The sequence below is a fragment of the Sebastes fasciatus genome, chromosome 1, assembly GCF_043250625.1.
Source record: "Sebastes fasciatus isolate fSebFas1 chromosome 1, fSebFas1.pri, whole genome shotgun sequence".
Taxonomy (NCBI): domain Eukaryota; kingdom Metazoa; phylum Chordata; class Actinopteri; order Perciformes; family Sebastidae; genus Sebastes; species Sebastes fasciatus.
In genome coordinates, this window is record NC_133795.1 from 25,182,972 (window position 1) to 25,198,761 (window position 15,790).

The following is a 15,790-nucleotide window of genomic DNA, read 5'->3' on the forward strand; positions in this document are numbered from 1 at the left end:
TGTTTTTTGTTTTTGTTTTTAAAAGACTGGAGCGGAAATTGACACCTTTCATAACTAAACATCATAATAACTCTAAAGCTGTTTGGGGCCAGACAGTGGTCTACCTTGCCTAATGGTAAAGTCCTCCATCACTTACACTGGAAACATATTAGTAAGAGATCTCTTAATGGCCAGCCCGGGGGGAATGACTCCAATTTTCAATGTTGATGTGGGCACCTGGGTATGGATAAGAGAGGTTTGAAAATTTGTGAAGTTATCCTTTAACTTTGCACAGGCCAGCCTAAAGCTTCTTTGAGTTTTGGACCCCCTGGGTTGTTACCTGCTTTAGCCGGTCGTCCAGCCACATGCCTGCATACAAGGGCACCGATTTTGAGCCAAAACATCAGTTTTAGCTGCATCATTTTGAGTGCCCTCCAGATGTGCAAATGGACACCTTGACTGAATAATTCAAACCAGGCCTAAATGTAGAAAACTCTATTCTATATTTTATGAAGGCTGCTCAAAAGAACTTTATTTAAAAATGCTCACGAATACTTCAGTGGAGTTGTGCGTCGTCTGGTTGAATTAATTGGAACTACAGGAGTATGCAGATGAGTAAAAGCTTGACAAGCAGAATGTGACTGTTGGGAACGTTTGGTTACCGTGTAACCTTTGTTCTCTGAGTGAGAGACTATCTCTCCAGCCTACATATTCCATATGTATGGGGAATGACCTTTCCTGGGTCAGGTGACGTGGATACTTATTTAAGATCCACCGGCATAGACTAGACGCAAGTCTATAAAGCGCATGCGTTGGCGTGGGATCATTACTAGATTTGATCATAACGTGTCTCCGAGCGGCCTCATGCGGGAGAGATAGTCTCTCACTCAGAGAACAAAGGTTACACAGTAACCAAACGATTTCTATCGTATGGAGACAATCTCTCCAGCCTACATATTCCACATGTATGGGGAACTCTGTAAGAGACACCGTAGAGGAGACGGTGCAGACCAATAATTATGTACACCTCAACAAACAAACTATTTACAAATGTACACTATTTACACTCCAACCGGTTAACAGGCCTTGCCAGACGCTGAGGCCTCTACCGAGAGGAAAGCCGCTCAGGACAACCCGCAAGGCGCTAAACTGACTGATGGGAGACACTTATCACCCTAACAGGGGGACCGGATAAAGAGGCCCAGTCCTATGGGCAGGTAAGATCAAGTCAGATTCGGGTTGCACCTGGCACCAACTCACTAAAGGAGGTGCCGGCTGCAACATTTAAGCGGTAGAATCTGGTGAAGGTAGATGGAGCTGACCATTTTGGTTGCCGTGCAAATCTCGTCTAGAGAGGCACCCCGCCACAGTACCCATGAGGTCACTACACCTCGTGTCGAGTGTGCATGCACCGCTGGTGGCAACAGCCCATCCGTCTCCTTGTAAGCCTGTTGGATTGTCTCAACAACCCAACGTGACAACCTTGACTTTGACAGTGGCCTACCCAAGCACTCCGGTTTGAAACAAACAAACAACTGGTCCGTTTGTCTAAACACCTGCGTTCGTTTTACTTACATCGCCAGGGTCCTAACCGGACATAATATTGCCTGTTGCGGTCGGCTCCCTCCCTCTCTTGAGGGGAGTAGAAAGGACAAAGCTCAACTGACTGGCTCATGTGCATTTCCGAGAGTATTTTAGGGAGGAAAGCCGGATTAGGGCGAAGGATCACCCCCGCAGCATCCGGCAGAAACCTGCAGCAGCTTTGATGAATAGATAGAGCCTGCAGCTCCCCTATTCTCTTTGCAGAGGTCACTGCCAGAAGGAAGGCTGTTTTAAGTGGCAGCCATTTCAGTTCTGCAGATGCAATAGGCTCAAAAGGGGGGCGCTGCAATGCCCCAAGGACGCGTTCCAAATCCCAGAGGGGCACAGCTGGCCCTCTACTACGAGCTGTAAGACTATGAGCCCCTTTGAGGAACTGCAAGATCAGAACACAGCAGCTCTCGGGGAGTCTGAGTTCCCCAACCCGAGCAGCCTAAATAGCATCCACCATACCTCTGAAGGTGGTGGAGGACTTACCTGCATCCAACTGTTCCTGCAAAAATTGCAGGATGTCTTGAGCCATACAGGCAAGTGCACTCGACATCTCCCTAGCATAGTGCCGGGCTTCCCTGGCCTGTTGCAACATACTTACCGCATCTGGACCAAACATGGCAGAGGGCTCAACAGGAATCCGTAGAAGCGTGTCTCTGTCTTCCTGCTGCAGATTGCGACTGCCAAAGGTGGCGCCTCACTGTCCAAAGGGACGCCATAGCTTTGCCTGCTGCCTCAGCCTGCTCCTTCATTATTATAGGTGGAACAGAAGAAGCCTGGTGTATCTCCTCTGCCAGGCCCACATCCCCCTGCTCATCCTGTGACCTGCGTGACAGTTGGCACAGATACAATGAGAGGATGGCACCAGTATTGGCCAGCTTTGTTTGAACAGCCATAGCCTTGTGCATTTTAAATAGTAGACCATCCATGGTCCTACAATTTTTGCTAGGGCAGCTAACCCTACCAAGCATAGATTGTGAAGGAGACATAAGGGCTGATAATGCCTGGTCCGCTGGAGGCAGTGGCCCACAACCAATCCTCTCAGCTCCACTTATGTCTGCCATCCGCCTACTGACACCAGACCACCTGTGTGCTGCTGTAGGTGCAAGAAATTGCTTCTGGAAGGAGGGGTACTCTGGTAGGGGCAGGTCGAGTATCACTCTCATCCTCAAACCCTTGGGTTCTCAGGCAGAGGAATCTCAAGCGCTCCTACTGCCTTGTCAATGACCTCCTTAAACCGGAAAGCTCAGCTGCCCCTAAGCCCTGCTCGGCCTGCTGCCAAGCTGGCAAATTGGCCTCATCCTCTGAAGGAAACAGGGAAAGCACACCGACTCTCAGCCTGAGCAGGCAGAGGTAGACCCAGCAAAAGAGGGACCCCATGCGGTTTGCCTTGGGCGCTTAGCCCCCCCCTACCCCCCTCAACCCGGGAAGGGGAGCGGGGCCACTTCCCTCTAAAAAAGTGAAGTCTGGCTTCCCTTGTGCGAAGAGGCATAATAAAACAATCCAAGCATGACGCTGGGTCATTTTTAGCCCTCACTGCATGGTCATAACCCAAGCATGAAACAAACCTGTCATGCCCATCCTCCATTGGCAAATTTACGTTACAACTAAAACAGGAATGGCCGGCAGTATCCGCCATACTGACTGAACAAAAGATTTTTTATTTTTTTTTTTAAATCCAAAGAATGCCTCTCTTTCGCACTCTGTTCTTTTTCTTTATTTTATTTTAGGTATCCAGTGCCGTGATACATGGAACCCGGAAGCGGCACATGAGATTGTTTACACAATGTTGGCCGCCACTGCCAGCAGCGTACTGGAAGCCCCGTACCCCGGTCAACCGGATTAGCCGCCACGCAACACACCGGAGACACGTTTACCAGACAGGAACAACAGCAGTCCGGGGAGGCTGCCAAAGACAGACTCCCGCTCCTTACACTAAGTAAATGGACTTGATGCTGTAACCCTGATCTAGTATTCTGGTTTGGATTAACGTTAGCTTTTTCTCTTTCTTCTTTCTCCTCTTTTTTCTCTTCTCTATCACACGTACTGCACCTGCTCCAAAGTGGAGATCAAAATGACAATGATCCCACGCCAACGCATGTGCTTTATAGACTTGCGTCTCGGCGTGGCCGGCAGTGCCGTTGTGTCTTAAATAAGTATCCACGTCACCTGACCCAGGACAGGTCATTCCCCCCCATACATATGGAATATGTAGGCTGGAGAGATAGTCTCGATACGATAGAGAACATCACAATACATTTCCTAGATTTCCATCTGAGCATTAAACGTGTAACATCAAAATGTCACACTACAGCAGCCATTTAATGGAAGCTGCAAAATTCTGTGTGCCAAAAACAGGCTAATCTGTAACGTGTATCTGCAATTAAACCAAACAAACCACGATTATACTGGATCTCTTTATGATTTGTAATTAATCAATTCTTAATGAACCCATCTGTCTGGGGAAGTTTTGTGCACAAATACTATGGCTGGACCTCCCTGTATGATGATGAGAAATGTCGGTCACATTGTCATGGACAATGTCGCCAAAGCTTTTTTTAAACAGAACCATCACACTGGAAGAGACAAATTTCACACCATGTTTGTGTTTTCATGCATCACAATGAAGCATAAGTACAGTAGTATCTCATAGATTTAAATAAACAGCACAAGGATCATCATCTTTCCCTCCAACAACTAGTAAATATGCAGTCTGGCACCTTATTTACATTCAAAGCACATGTCTGAAGTGAAATATGTAGGCCACCACAAAAAACTGTTTACTTTGCAGATTAATTATGAATTGTGATATTAAAATATTAGTAGTTGTTAGTAATTAGTATTGAGAGTAGAAGCAGAACACTTCACAACTGGGTCTGCCATCATATTTATAGACTAGAGTTGAGAAATTAGTTATTAAATGTTTTTATGTTAACAGTGGTGGAATGTAGCCAAGCACATTTACTTAGTGCATTTAAGTGCAATTTTGTGGTACTTGTACTGAAGTATTTTCATTTTATGCTACTTTATACTTCTACTTCACTACATCTCAAAAGTAAATATTGTACTTTTTACTCCACTTTATTTATTTAATAACTTTTATTACCTTGCCGGTTCAGAATAATAATATAAAATACAATCAACTAATAAATTATTATGTATTATTATAGAATGAAATCCCCGGCAGCATGTAAAGTAATTAAACTTTATTATATTTGTCATATACATACAGGTACATACATGAAATTTGCCATCTTCATTTAACCCATCCTATGCATTTAGTATCAGTGAGCTGCTGTAATGCTCTCGGGGAGCAACTAGAGGTTCAATGTCTCGCTCAAGGACACATGATGCAAGCAGGGAGATGGGGATCAAACAGCCAACGTTGCAGTTGAAGGACGAACCGCTCTACCCACTGAGCTACAGCCAACCCTAATTACAATCAGCTTCACCTTTACAAGCTGCAACATTAAAGTAATGAACACATTAAACCTGCAGTAGGCAGAATATTATTGGCATCATTGGACAAAAATGTCATAATAACCTTTCAGCAAATTGTAATTCAAGTGTTCTGAAAGAAAACTAGACTACTGCACCTCCTTGTGGCTCTGTTTTCACGCTTCAAAAAATCTAGCCCGTGATGGGAGACTTTGGCCAATCACAGGTAATTTCAGAGAGAGCGTTCCTATTGGCTGTGCTCCGGCTGGTGGGCGGTGCTTTGTATTTCCTCAACTGTTCTCAACATGGCTGCCGGGTCACAAACTTTCTCATTTTACAGCTAAACAGTACACTACAAGATGTTTTCTGAAAACATTTGAGGAGAGACATAGGCATTAAAGTAACAAAATATTGAGTCATATTTGATCAGCGCTGCCTAGTTTGACCGTTTGATCGGAGTTCGCAAGTGATTGACAGCTGCTCAGAGACGGCAAAGCTCCAGCTCGGCTCTGATTGGTTGTTTTCCTCTAGTCTGTGACATCTTGCAGATACCATTAGGAGCACCGGAGGACACTGTCTCGTGCACTACTGTCAGGATATATTGACCATTTTATATAAATAACCTTTTTTAATCATATTTGCTTCATTTCTACTCATTGCAGCTTTAAGTCATCAAAAATTATAATCCAATAGTATAATATGTATTATTCTGAAATGGGCCATTCTGTGTAACGAGAACCACGCCGTAAAGTCATGTTGTGCAATGTGAGATTTGTGAAAATAATAAAATAAAACACCTACACCACCATGATGAAGAGACATATTTTATATCATAAATCATAGGCTACTAGATAGGTCAACTTCTTACTCTTCCTTCTCTTTTGGAACAGATTGAAACTCCTGTCCTCCTGAGTCTTTCCGCGCTGACCGTCAGACCCCCCACCCCTCCATTTGATGATAGGCATGCCCTTCGCGGGACACACTCGCCCCATCTTAAATTGCAACTGTGTGTGTGTGTGTGTGTGTGTGTGTGTGTGTGTGTGTGTGTCCTGCAGTGTGTCTGCGGAGGCATGCCTATCATCAAAAAAAGTAAAAAAAGTTTGAATGATATGGTGTTTTAATTTGGTCTAACATTATGTGCTACTTGTGTTTAGCCTACAGTATGCAACCACAACAGCAATAATACAACTTTTTTTTCCTCCAGAGGGGCAGCTCAGCTAAAGAGGAAAAATGGACTGTTGCCCGGGCAACTTTAGCCCGGCCTTTCTGCACCATAATTAAAATGAGTAACTCACCCCTGGTTAAAAAACACTTGGTACTGAGAGCGGGAGGCTTAATCCTGAAACAACCAGACATTAGGATCAGAGAGATGAGATAAGATAAAACTGTATTTGTCCTGAGGGAAATTGCTGTGCAGCAGCTGCAATACAAAGTGGGAAGAGTGCAAATATAAAAGTACAACATAACAATAACTAGAATGGCACTCGGAGAGCGCAGACCTGAGCGGAGTTATTAAAAGAAATTCCCGAAGCCGGATAATGATCCGGATCGCCACCAAAATCGAATGGATTATTCATTGTGCCACACCCCACCCCTCCAAAAAAATGTATTCAAATCCGGACTTTTGGAGTAATCATCCAAACGGACAAACCAACAAACAAACCACTGCCGGTGAAAACATAACCTCCTTCCTAGGCCTTCGGCCTTGGCAGAGGTAACAAATAATATAAATAGACTCCTGCAGTACTGTGCGTGTACCTGCTGAGACTTTCTACCGAGCACAGAGATGTTTAATTGTGCTTTCCGGAAAACTTTTTTAAAGAGGTTCAATTTGCAGTTTTACTTTCCAGAGTGTGTTCACATAATAAAAACATTGCTGTAGTCCTCATCTTTTGTCTTATAAGCTTGGCGGAAAAAGTACTTTTTCCGTCAATGCATTGCGTGCATGCTCTAATCTGCTCCGTCAACAGTTTATTGTCCATTTCAAACAGACTAACTGCAGCATTTCTGTGCGTGTGCAATTATTCTGTCTTTATCCTGCAAAGAGAGAATGACCTACTTACTTCAAATCCATTCTCTCCTCAAAGACTATTACTTTTTTAAGTGATACAGGAAGTTGTGATTCTTATTAGTATTCAGTGCTGGTGTGGCTCTTCCCATACAGTGTTATAAATACTATAACTCCCTTCTTATCCACTGCCTGTTTTAGTGCCAGTCTATGCCATTTTTTTAATCCATAACACCGCCTGCTGTTTTTATTAATTAGCTTAGTCATTATCAGTAAGATATTTGTCTTGTTTGTTTACTTCTCCTTTTAATTTGCATAAATGAATGCCAATTAAGAGCCCTGCTAACCTATTTAATGGAGAGGAAACATTTGTAATGATACATTTTGGCCTTTTTTTGTGTGTAATCCTTAAAATCCCAGCTGGAAACAAATATATTTTGGCAGATGTTCTTCTCCAGGCTGACTTACAATCCTGCTGAGAGTTCATGATGAAGTCGACACCATCAACTCAAATGATAATTGATAACCGAATGTGTTGATCAGTCCAGTTACTGGTTGCCCACGTGTGCCAGAGTTACTCAACTTGTGTGCTGAATTCTCAAGTTTCAACTCATTTTGTAGAACCGACTTCTGTTAAGTAGTAAAGGAGAGTCTGAAGATCAACACTTTCCTTTCCTTACTATAAAAAAAATGCAGGAGAAAGGCCTAAGTGCACGTTGGTGTAGAAAAGGGACTCCACATATTGCTACAAACTGCCCCCTCATTGTAATGTGCTGCCACTTCACATGGCACTGAACCCACTTGTGTATTGTAAATATTAGTCTACGCACACATAATGTACAAATAAGCATGTAACGACTAAAGTGGGACCCCTTAAGAGCAACACTATCTTTAAATAGACGACAGTAAACAGTATTTGTCTATTACCTCCTAAACCTATGAATGGTCCTTCTCAGAGCCTTTTGCTTGTTCTAAATTTGATGCATATTTTAGTGTTATGTTCTCACTGGAAAGGGGCTGAATCTCACCTATCTTCATGTGTTGGATGAAGAAATGCAACCAGAAAGATATGATGCACAAGGCAACCATATGGGGAAGAACATACATTTAATTTACAAATAACTAATCATATTGTGCAAAATCTATGCTTGTACTGATGATCCAGCATCTCCTGACAAATGTAAGCTCCTGTTAAATTATAGATAACAATACATTTATTTATTTTATCAGCTGCCCATTCAAACTGACTCCCCCAGAATACTGTGGCTTGGCTGGATACTTGATGGTTAATAATTACTGAGAGATATGCATATATATTGCCCAGTATGCCCATCTAATCCACATTTTAAATTCAATATTTAATCAATAGTTAATTTCATTGCTTTTCCAATTTGCATTAGTCCGGAGTTGTAATTAACCTTGACCGAGAGACTAGATCATCATTGTTTTGTTTTAAAATGAAGTGTGAGGAGAGCCATCACGTCAATATATTGTCTGGAATGCTCCCCACAGACGCTGCTGCTGGAGTTTCATTTCATGCACGCGCATATGAACGTGCGACGCAGTTGTCTTTTCCGAGCTACAGTTTACAAACCCCGTTGGCATTTATCAAACATAATAAATATTTGTATTTCACTCTCACTTTTGTATAAGGCACAAAGGCACAGAACAGCCCTGGAAGTGGCTGGTGAGCAAGGAAGACAAAGACAGACCAAGATATGCTGACCAGATTAGGGCTGAGATGCACTGAGCACAAATCCATTTCATCATCATTGGGCAAAAATTCCATAATAACCTTTCAGCATATTGCAATTCAAGTGTTCTGAGAGAAGCTAGACTTCTGCACCTCCTCATGGCTCTGTTTTCAGGCTTTAAAAAATCTAGCCCGTGACGGAAGACATTGACCAATCAAGTCATATTGGCTGTGGGCGGTGCTTGGTATTTCCTCAACTGTTCTCAACATGGCTGCCGGGTCACAAACTTTCTAATTTTACAGCTAAACAGAACACTACAAGATGTTTCTGAAAAACATTTGAGGACAGAAATAGGCATTACATTAACAGAATATTGATTCATATTTGATAAGCGCTGCCTAGTTTGACCGTTTGGTCGGAGTTTGCGAGTGATTGACAGCCGGCTGTCATAAAAGGAAGCTGGACAGCAGACTCCAGATCAGCTCTGATTGGTTGTTTTCCTCCGGTGTGTGAAATTTTGCAGATGCCGGAGGACACAGAGGCACATGATTTTTTCCACATTACCTGTCTCATGCACTGCTGTCAGGATATAGTGACCGTTTTATAAAAATAACTTTTTTTAATCATATTTGCTCCATTTCTACCCACTGCAGCTTTAACTTTACTGGTATTTGCCAGTGTGGTATATTTTCAGGTCTTGTACCGGACAGAGAGGCCCCCAGTTGTAAACATATGTGCAGGAAGCGGACGGGGAGACCTGGGGTCATGAGGTGGATCCAGGGGCTGAAAGATAAACATGTAGGTCAAAGGTCACATACCTAAGCATACGCTTAGCTCAGCAAGTTGCCTGAATTGAACCCAATATAAGGAGGTACGAGAGCCCCAAAGGGCAGGACTTTCAGATTCGACTTGAAGCCTCCGGACTGCTCGAGACGTCCGTATGACATGTGTGGCTTGTTTGTAATAAACTCTATTTTACCAGCAAGAACAGTGTCCTCGGAGCATCCTTCATCATCACTTCAACAGCACTGTCGCAGACAAGATACGACATAATTTGGCGTCACGAACAGGATCGGAAGTGGCCTCAGCGACAACTTCACAAAACGGTAAAGCGCACTCGATTAAATGCTGGTCATAAATTGGGGCTGTTATGTGGAGTTGTGTGGACACACCGTAAATTAAGAACCTTCTTGTTACGGACATGTACTGTTGATTTGATGTTTAAAGTGAGGCTCCGTGATAAATTTAATGAAAAAAGGGGGAATGAATAGAGAAAAGATATAAAGGGAAGAAAAGAAGTATGAGAAATACAAGGAATAGTTTAGAATAGCTTTATGGTAACGATAAGGTGAGTTAAAAAGTATCGTGCAAGATTAATGAAGAGGGGCCCTCAACTTCTTAACGGTAAGACGCATGCATATTAGCCACTGCGTAACGATGGCTCTGACATAGTCCGGAATTAACTTAGAAAGACAAAATTGGGAAACCTGGATCCAGGTAATTTGAATAAATAAATGTAAAGAGTGTTAAGAGAGATAAGGAAATAAAGGAAATAAAGGAAATAAAGGAAATGATCATATGACAAGCCGCAAATCGGATAGGATAGAGCCCTCATGTGTAGGAGCATTGTAGCATGGGCCATTAAAACCTGAAACAACATCTGATGGTCAGTTAATAACTGGAGAGTGTAGAATCACAATTCGATTGACAGTTACCACTCTGACGCTGTTGACGAACGGTGTTCAAGAAGCAGCCTCTCGTCGAAGATTTTACACCTCATCGGTAGCAGAAATTTTACGAGAAAAAGTAAGGAAATAGCGGCAGAAAGCATGCATAGGAATATATCTAAAAGTTCAAGTGAAGAAAATGTGGGTGCGTGTTTACTTTGGGATGGAAGGGTGCAGTTGAGAAAAATGTGTGTGCGTAAAAGGGAAGGATGTGTGTGCTGGATGTGTGTGCGTTGGAGTTTGGAGTGAAGAAAATGTGGGTGTGTGTTTACTTTGGGAGGAGCAGAAGGGAAAAATGTGGGTGCGTAAATGTGTGTGACATTTGGCTGCTGATGGAGTCCAGATGTGGGCCATAAAATGGTTAGAAGACTAAATGAATTGAATGATATATTGTATAAACCAATGAGCTTCTTGCCTTTTTCTAAGAAGACTGATGAATTGAATAATGTAGTGTATAAAACCATGAGCTTCTTATAAAAGACTAAAACATGAGCTCTTCTTAAAAGGGACGTTATATAATAATTAAAGCTGTTAAAGCACAAAATGAACTTCTCTAAGAAGGGTAGTGATTGAAACCCCCCCACCCCCCCCTCTCTCTCTCTCTCTCTCTTTCTCTCTTCCCAAAATTCCTTTCGATGACCCTTTCTTGGGAGATACAGAAAATTCCTTTGCCATTTGAACTGTTTGGTCCAGTGGGGTTCTTTAATGTTTAGATAAGGGGTTTAACTTAGGAATATAATGTATGATGCTGTTAAAGGGACCTATGGGTTCACAAGAGACTAAATCATTGCCTGTTCCTTGTCTGTTATGTCATTTATGGTGAGTGAGAATTGAGACGGGAGGCAAGGCAGAGGGCCGGCACATCACGGAGGGTGGATTGCTGACGTCAACTTGGAAGGCTTTCCAGGTCAATCTACTAAAAAGGCCGGTACAATTTATACACAAACTCTTTAACAAAAACAAAACCTGCATTTCCATATGTGTATGTGTTCTCAGTCATAAGCAATATTGATGGTACACATATAGACCTGCTTTCATTTATTAAGCCTAAGAGGAAACTGACCTGCTCAGCTAGGAGAAATAAATAAATGAATTAATAAAAAACTTGGCAACGGATTGATCAGTTAATGCATTTGATTAATTAATGGCATATGATTGTTGAGTCTAACCTCTGCTGACAATTACAGAAGTTCATGTATGTTATGGTGCGTAGTTTGTCTGATCTGTGATGTGGTGGACATTCAAGGTGGTGACTGTTTGAAGATTTGAGCTGAATATTGATTGATTAGATAACTGGTTGTTTATTGATTGATTGATTAGATGACTGGTTAATTTGTTGATTAATTGAGTAGTTGGATAATTGGATAAATTGTTGATTGACTGATTGGCTAGTTGATTAATTGGTTAATTGGTTAATTGGATAATTGGTTAACTGATTAGTTGGATAATTGGATAAATTGTTGATTGACTGATTGGTTAGTTGATTAATTGGTTAATTGGTTGATTTGATAATTGGTTAATTGGTTAATTGGTTAATTGGTTAATTGATTAATTGGTTAATTGGTTAATTGATTAATTGGGTAATTGGATTTAAAAAAAAAAAAAAAAAAAGGGGGGAAGTAATCTAAATAAGCCTTGAGTAGTTTTAATTTCAGCAATTACTTCTTAAAGTACAATAACGGAACATAAGGAAGCCGTTATAATGGGGAAGAAGAACAATAAAAATCCGAAAGTAATCACTCCTGTTGAGATAGTACAGAAGAATAATCCTTTAATTAGGGGCATCGCAAACATTGCAAAAATATCGGAAAAATGGCACAAACGCTGGCCTGAAATTGACCAACCATGGCCAATGGAGGGGACGCTTAACCCAGATGTAATTAAAATAATGCTAGTACTTGTATCGACATACAAAGCTGAGCAAAAGAAGGGAAAAAAGGGGATAAAACGCAAAGAGAAGAGGCAAGTGGAGCTTGGCATTCTCCAGTTATTTGAAGATGAGGGACAGAAACTGATCAAAGCTGCAAACGATAAGAGGGATAAAGTTGCAGAAGAAATAAAACAAAATACAGAACAAACAGAAAAACTAAGGAAAGACACCAATTCATCGTTCATCATTTGTTCACCAGATGAGGAGACATGTCATAAGGACTCAATTAAATTGCTACAAATACTGGCAGAGAAGGGCCACAAGGCCTCTCTGAAGAAACTGCAGTATTGTCAGGAGAAGGTAATCTATTTGGGTCAAACAATAACGCAGGGACGCAGAAGCATCTCTGATATTCACGTGGAGGCTATTCGTAAGGCTCCAAAACCCAGAACAGTCCGAGAGATGATGACATTCCTTGGTATTGCAGGATATTCCTCAGCATGGGTTGAGGATTATGCTAGCTTGACGGGGCCTTTAAGAGCTATGATCAAAGATACTGGGAATGCTAAGCTACACTGTAATCTGTCCTGGACACATGATGGCCTTTTGGCATTTGAAACGACAAAAAAGAAGTTGCAAGAGGCTCCGGCGCTAGCAATTCCAGACTACTCTAAGAATTTTGTGTTATATGTATCTACTTCCATTGGGGGTAAATATGCATGTGCAGTTCTTTGTCAACCAACGGGTACGGGTACGAGTCCTCAACCTATTTCGTATTACTCCACGGCTTATTCAGAAGTAGAGCTAGGGTTACCATTGTGTTACAGAGCTATGGTGGGAGTTTCTCTAATGTACAATAAAGCATCATCTGTAACAATGGGTTATCCAGTGACAATTCTTACACATCATAGTCTAAGGAATCTTTTGAACTATGGTAAAAACAACTTGACCATGTCTAGGCTCAGAGACTATCATAGGCTCTTAGAGCAGGAAGATGTTACCCTAGCAAGGTGTGTTACGGTAAATCCAGCGGAGAATTTGCCAACTCCAGAAGACGGTGAGCCACACGATTGTGTTCAAGAAGCAGAGAAATACTCTAGGCTTAGATCAGATTTACAAGCTCTCCCATTGCATGTGGTAGACCTGGAGTATTGGACGGATGGGTCTTGCTATCGTGTGGGCGATAAATTAAGGGCCGGCTATGCGATAGTAAAAGCCCAAGGAACTGGATTTACAGTGGAGAAGGCTGAAGAGATACCACAGCCTGCATCTGCACAACTTGCTGAGCTGGTGGGGTTAACTGAAGCGTGTTTGTTGGCAGAAGGGAAGCGAGTGACGATATATACTGACTCTGCATATGCACATAATGTGTGCCACTTGTTTGGAGCAGTGTGGAAGAACCGAGGGTTTAAGAAAACGGATGGTTCGCCGATACAGCATCACGCCCAGATCATGAAATTGTTGCATGCTATGATGAAGCCTAAAGAAATAGCAATAGCTAAATGTGCGGCACATAAGAAGGATGCGTCAAGGGTTTCACAAGGGAACAGAGCGGCTGATGAAGCTGCAAAAGCAGTCACTGGAGCAGATAAATTGGGCAAAGTTCTCCTCGTCACGCATGAAGTGAACTTGGAAGACAAAATTACACTCAAAGATGTGATTTTAACGCAGGAAGCTGCTCCTGAAATGGTCAAACAGTTGTGGCTAGACCGAGGTGCCACCCGAGATTCTACTGGACTTTGGAGAAATCATGAGGGGCTGATACTATCACCTCCAGACCTGTTGGGTCTGATGATTCAGGAGGCGCATGGCTTAGCTCACGTTGTAAGGGGGGAAGTTAAGAGAAAGATTACCAAAGAGTATGGTTTTTGGGCACCATGTTGCTTGAACAGATTGATTATGTCATAGGCAGGTGTAACTAGTTGTAGACTATGTTGACATGATAAAACCGATTGAAGGGAAAAGGTACATGCTAGTCGTAGTAGACAGATTTTCACGATGGCCTGAGGCCTGTCCAACAAAACGAAAGGATGCTCAATCGGTTGCCAAGTTCTTATGCAGAGAGGTCATAAGCAGGTGGGGACTTCCAGATCGAATATCCTCAGACAATGGGAAAGAGTTTGTGGATAAGACGGTGAAATTGATTTTGCAAAAACTAGGAATTAAACAGCGTACAATTTACTACAGTAACCACTCCAAAGGTGATTAGTACACAGATAAAGCTTGTTACGTTAGTTCCGGAAACAACTAAGAATGTTCATACACCTACTCAGGCTACTACTCTAGTTATGACTTCAAAGGGGATGAATGCTACAACAGTGACGACATCCGTGGCATCTACGACATTTATAAATACAACGCAGACATCTAATATGACATCTTGGACCTTTAAGGATGTGATTAATGTAATCCAGAAGCAAATGTAAAAAATAGAGCCTAGCGTGAACAGCAGTAATGACATTGTTGAAGTTAGAGAACAGAGGATAGAAGAGAAGTATGTAGAGTCATCTATGACAGCTCAGAGGACTATTTTAAACATAGATAATAACTTTGTTGACTCTGATCAGACACCAGAGTACAGGATGGATCAATACCATACAATACAAAAGAGAGACACTAAATGTAAGGCATTTGGGTTTGATCCTTCAGTGTTACAAATCGCAGTACTGGAACCGCGGTCCAGGTTAAGGGATCTCCAACTTGGTATCATTTATCGCACTGCGTCAAAGCACCCAGAGAAGAGGTACAACCCACACAGAGTCGAGATGACTCTGTGGAACAAAATGAGGGAGAACAGGCAGCCGAAGGGCAGATGCATGAGAATCTCCCAAGTCAAAATCAAGAAGGGGGGACTGTCCAGATTGTGGAAAATGTCGATGATGCTGAGCATATTTTTGATGATGTCAGTAATGATAATGTTGATGATGGACAAGGAAATGTATTTGGGGACATCAAATTCCAATATGTCCCAGAAACAACAGAGCATGTTTCAGTGGAGAGTGACACACCAGAGGATGCAAAGAGATCTGACTCCATTGCGAGAAAACTCGGAGGTTCAGTTGGGAAAAGGAGTCCCAGGCCAGTCCGGAGGAGGGTCAAACCTCTCCGTTATGAAACTTAGGATGGTAGAGAATGTGTCGCAGCTAACAACAGAGGTACCTAATAAGATTTATACGACGCAAAAACCTGAAGAGATAGTGGTCAGAGCCAAGCTTGGAAAAATGGTTATTCTTCCTTGTAAATGTGGAATAGGGAATAGCCGTATTCACGATTTTCCCAAGTGGGAAAATAGTCGTGGAGAGGATGTGGAGTTGATACTTCCTGGACAACACGGTCCGCCTTATAATCAAAGGAAGTACTTCTTGTACAATGATATGAGGTATACGAAAATTGTAGATGATTGTTCACTTGCAGTGCGCAACGTTACTCGGGAAGATGAAGGGGAATATATGTGTACATATCGGGAGCCAGAGTTTAAATTTGT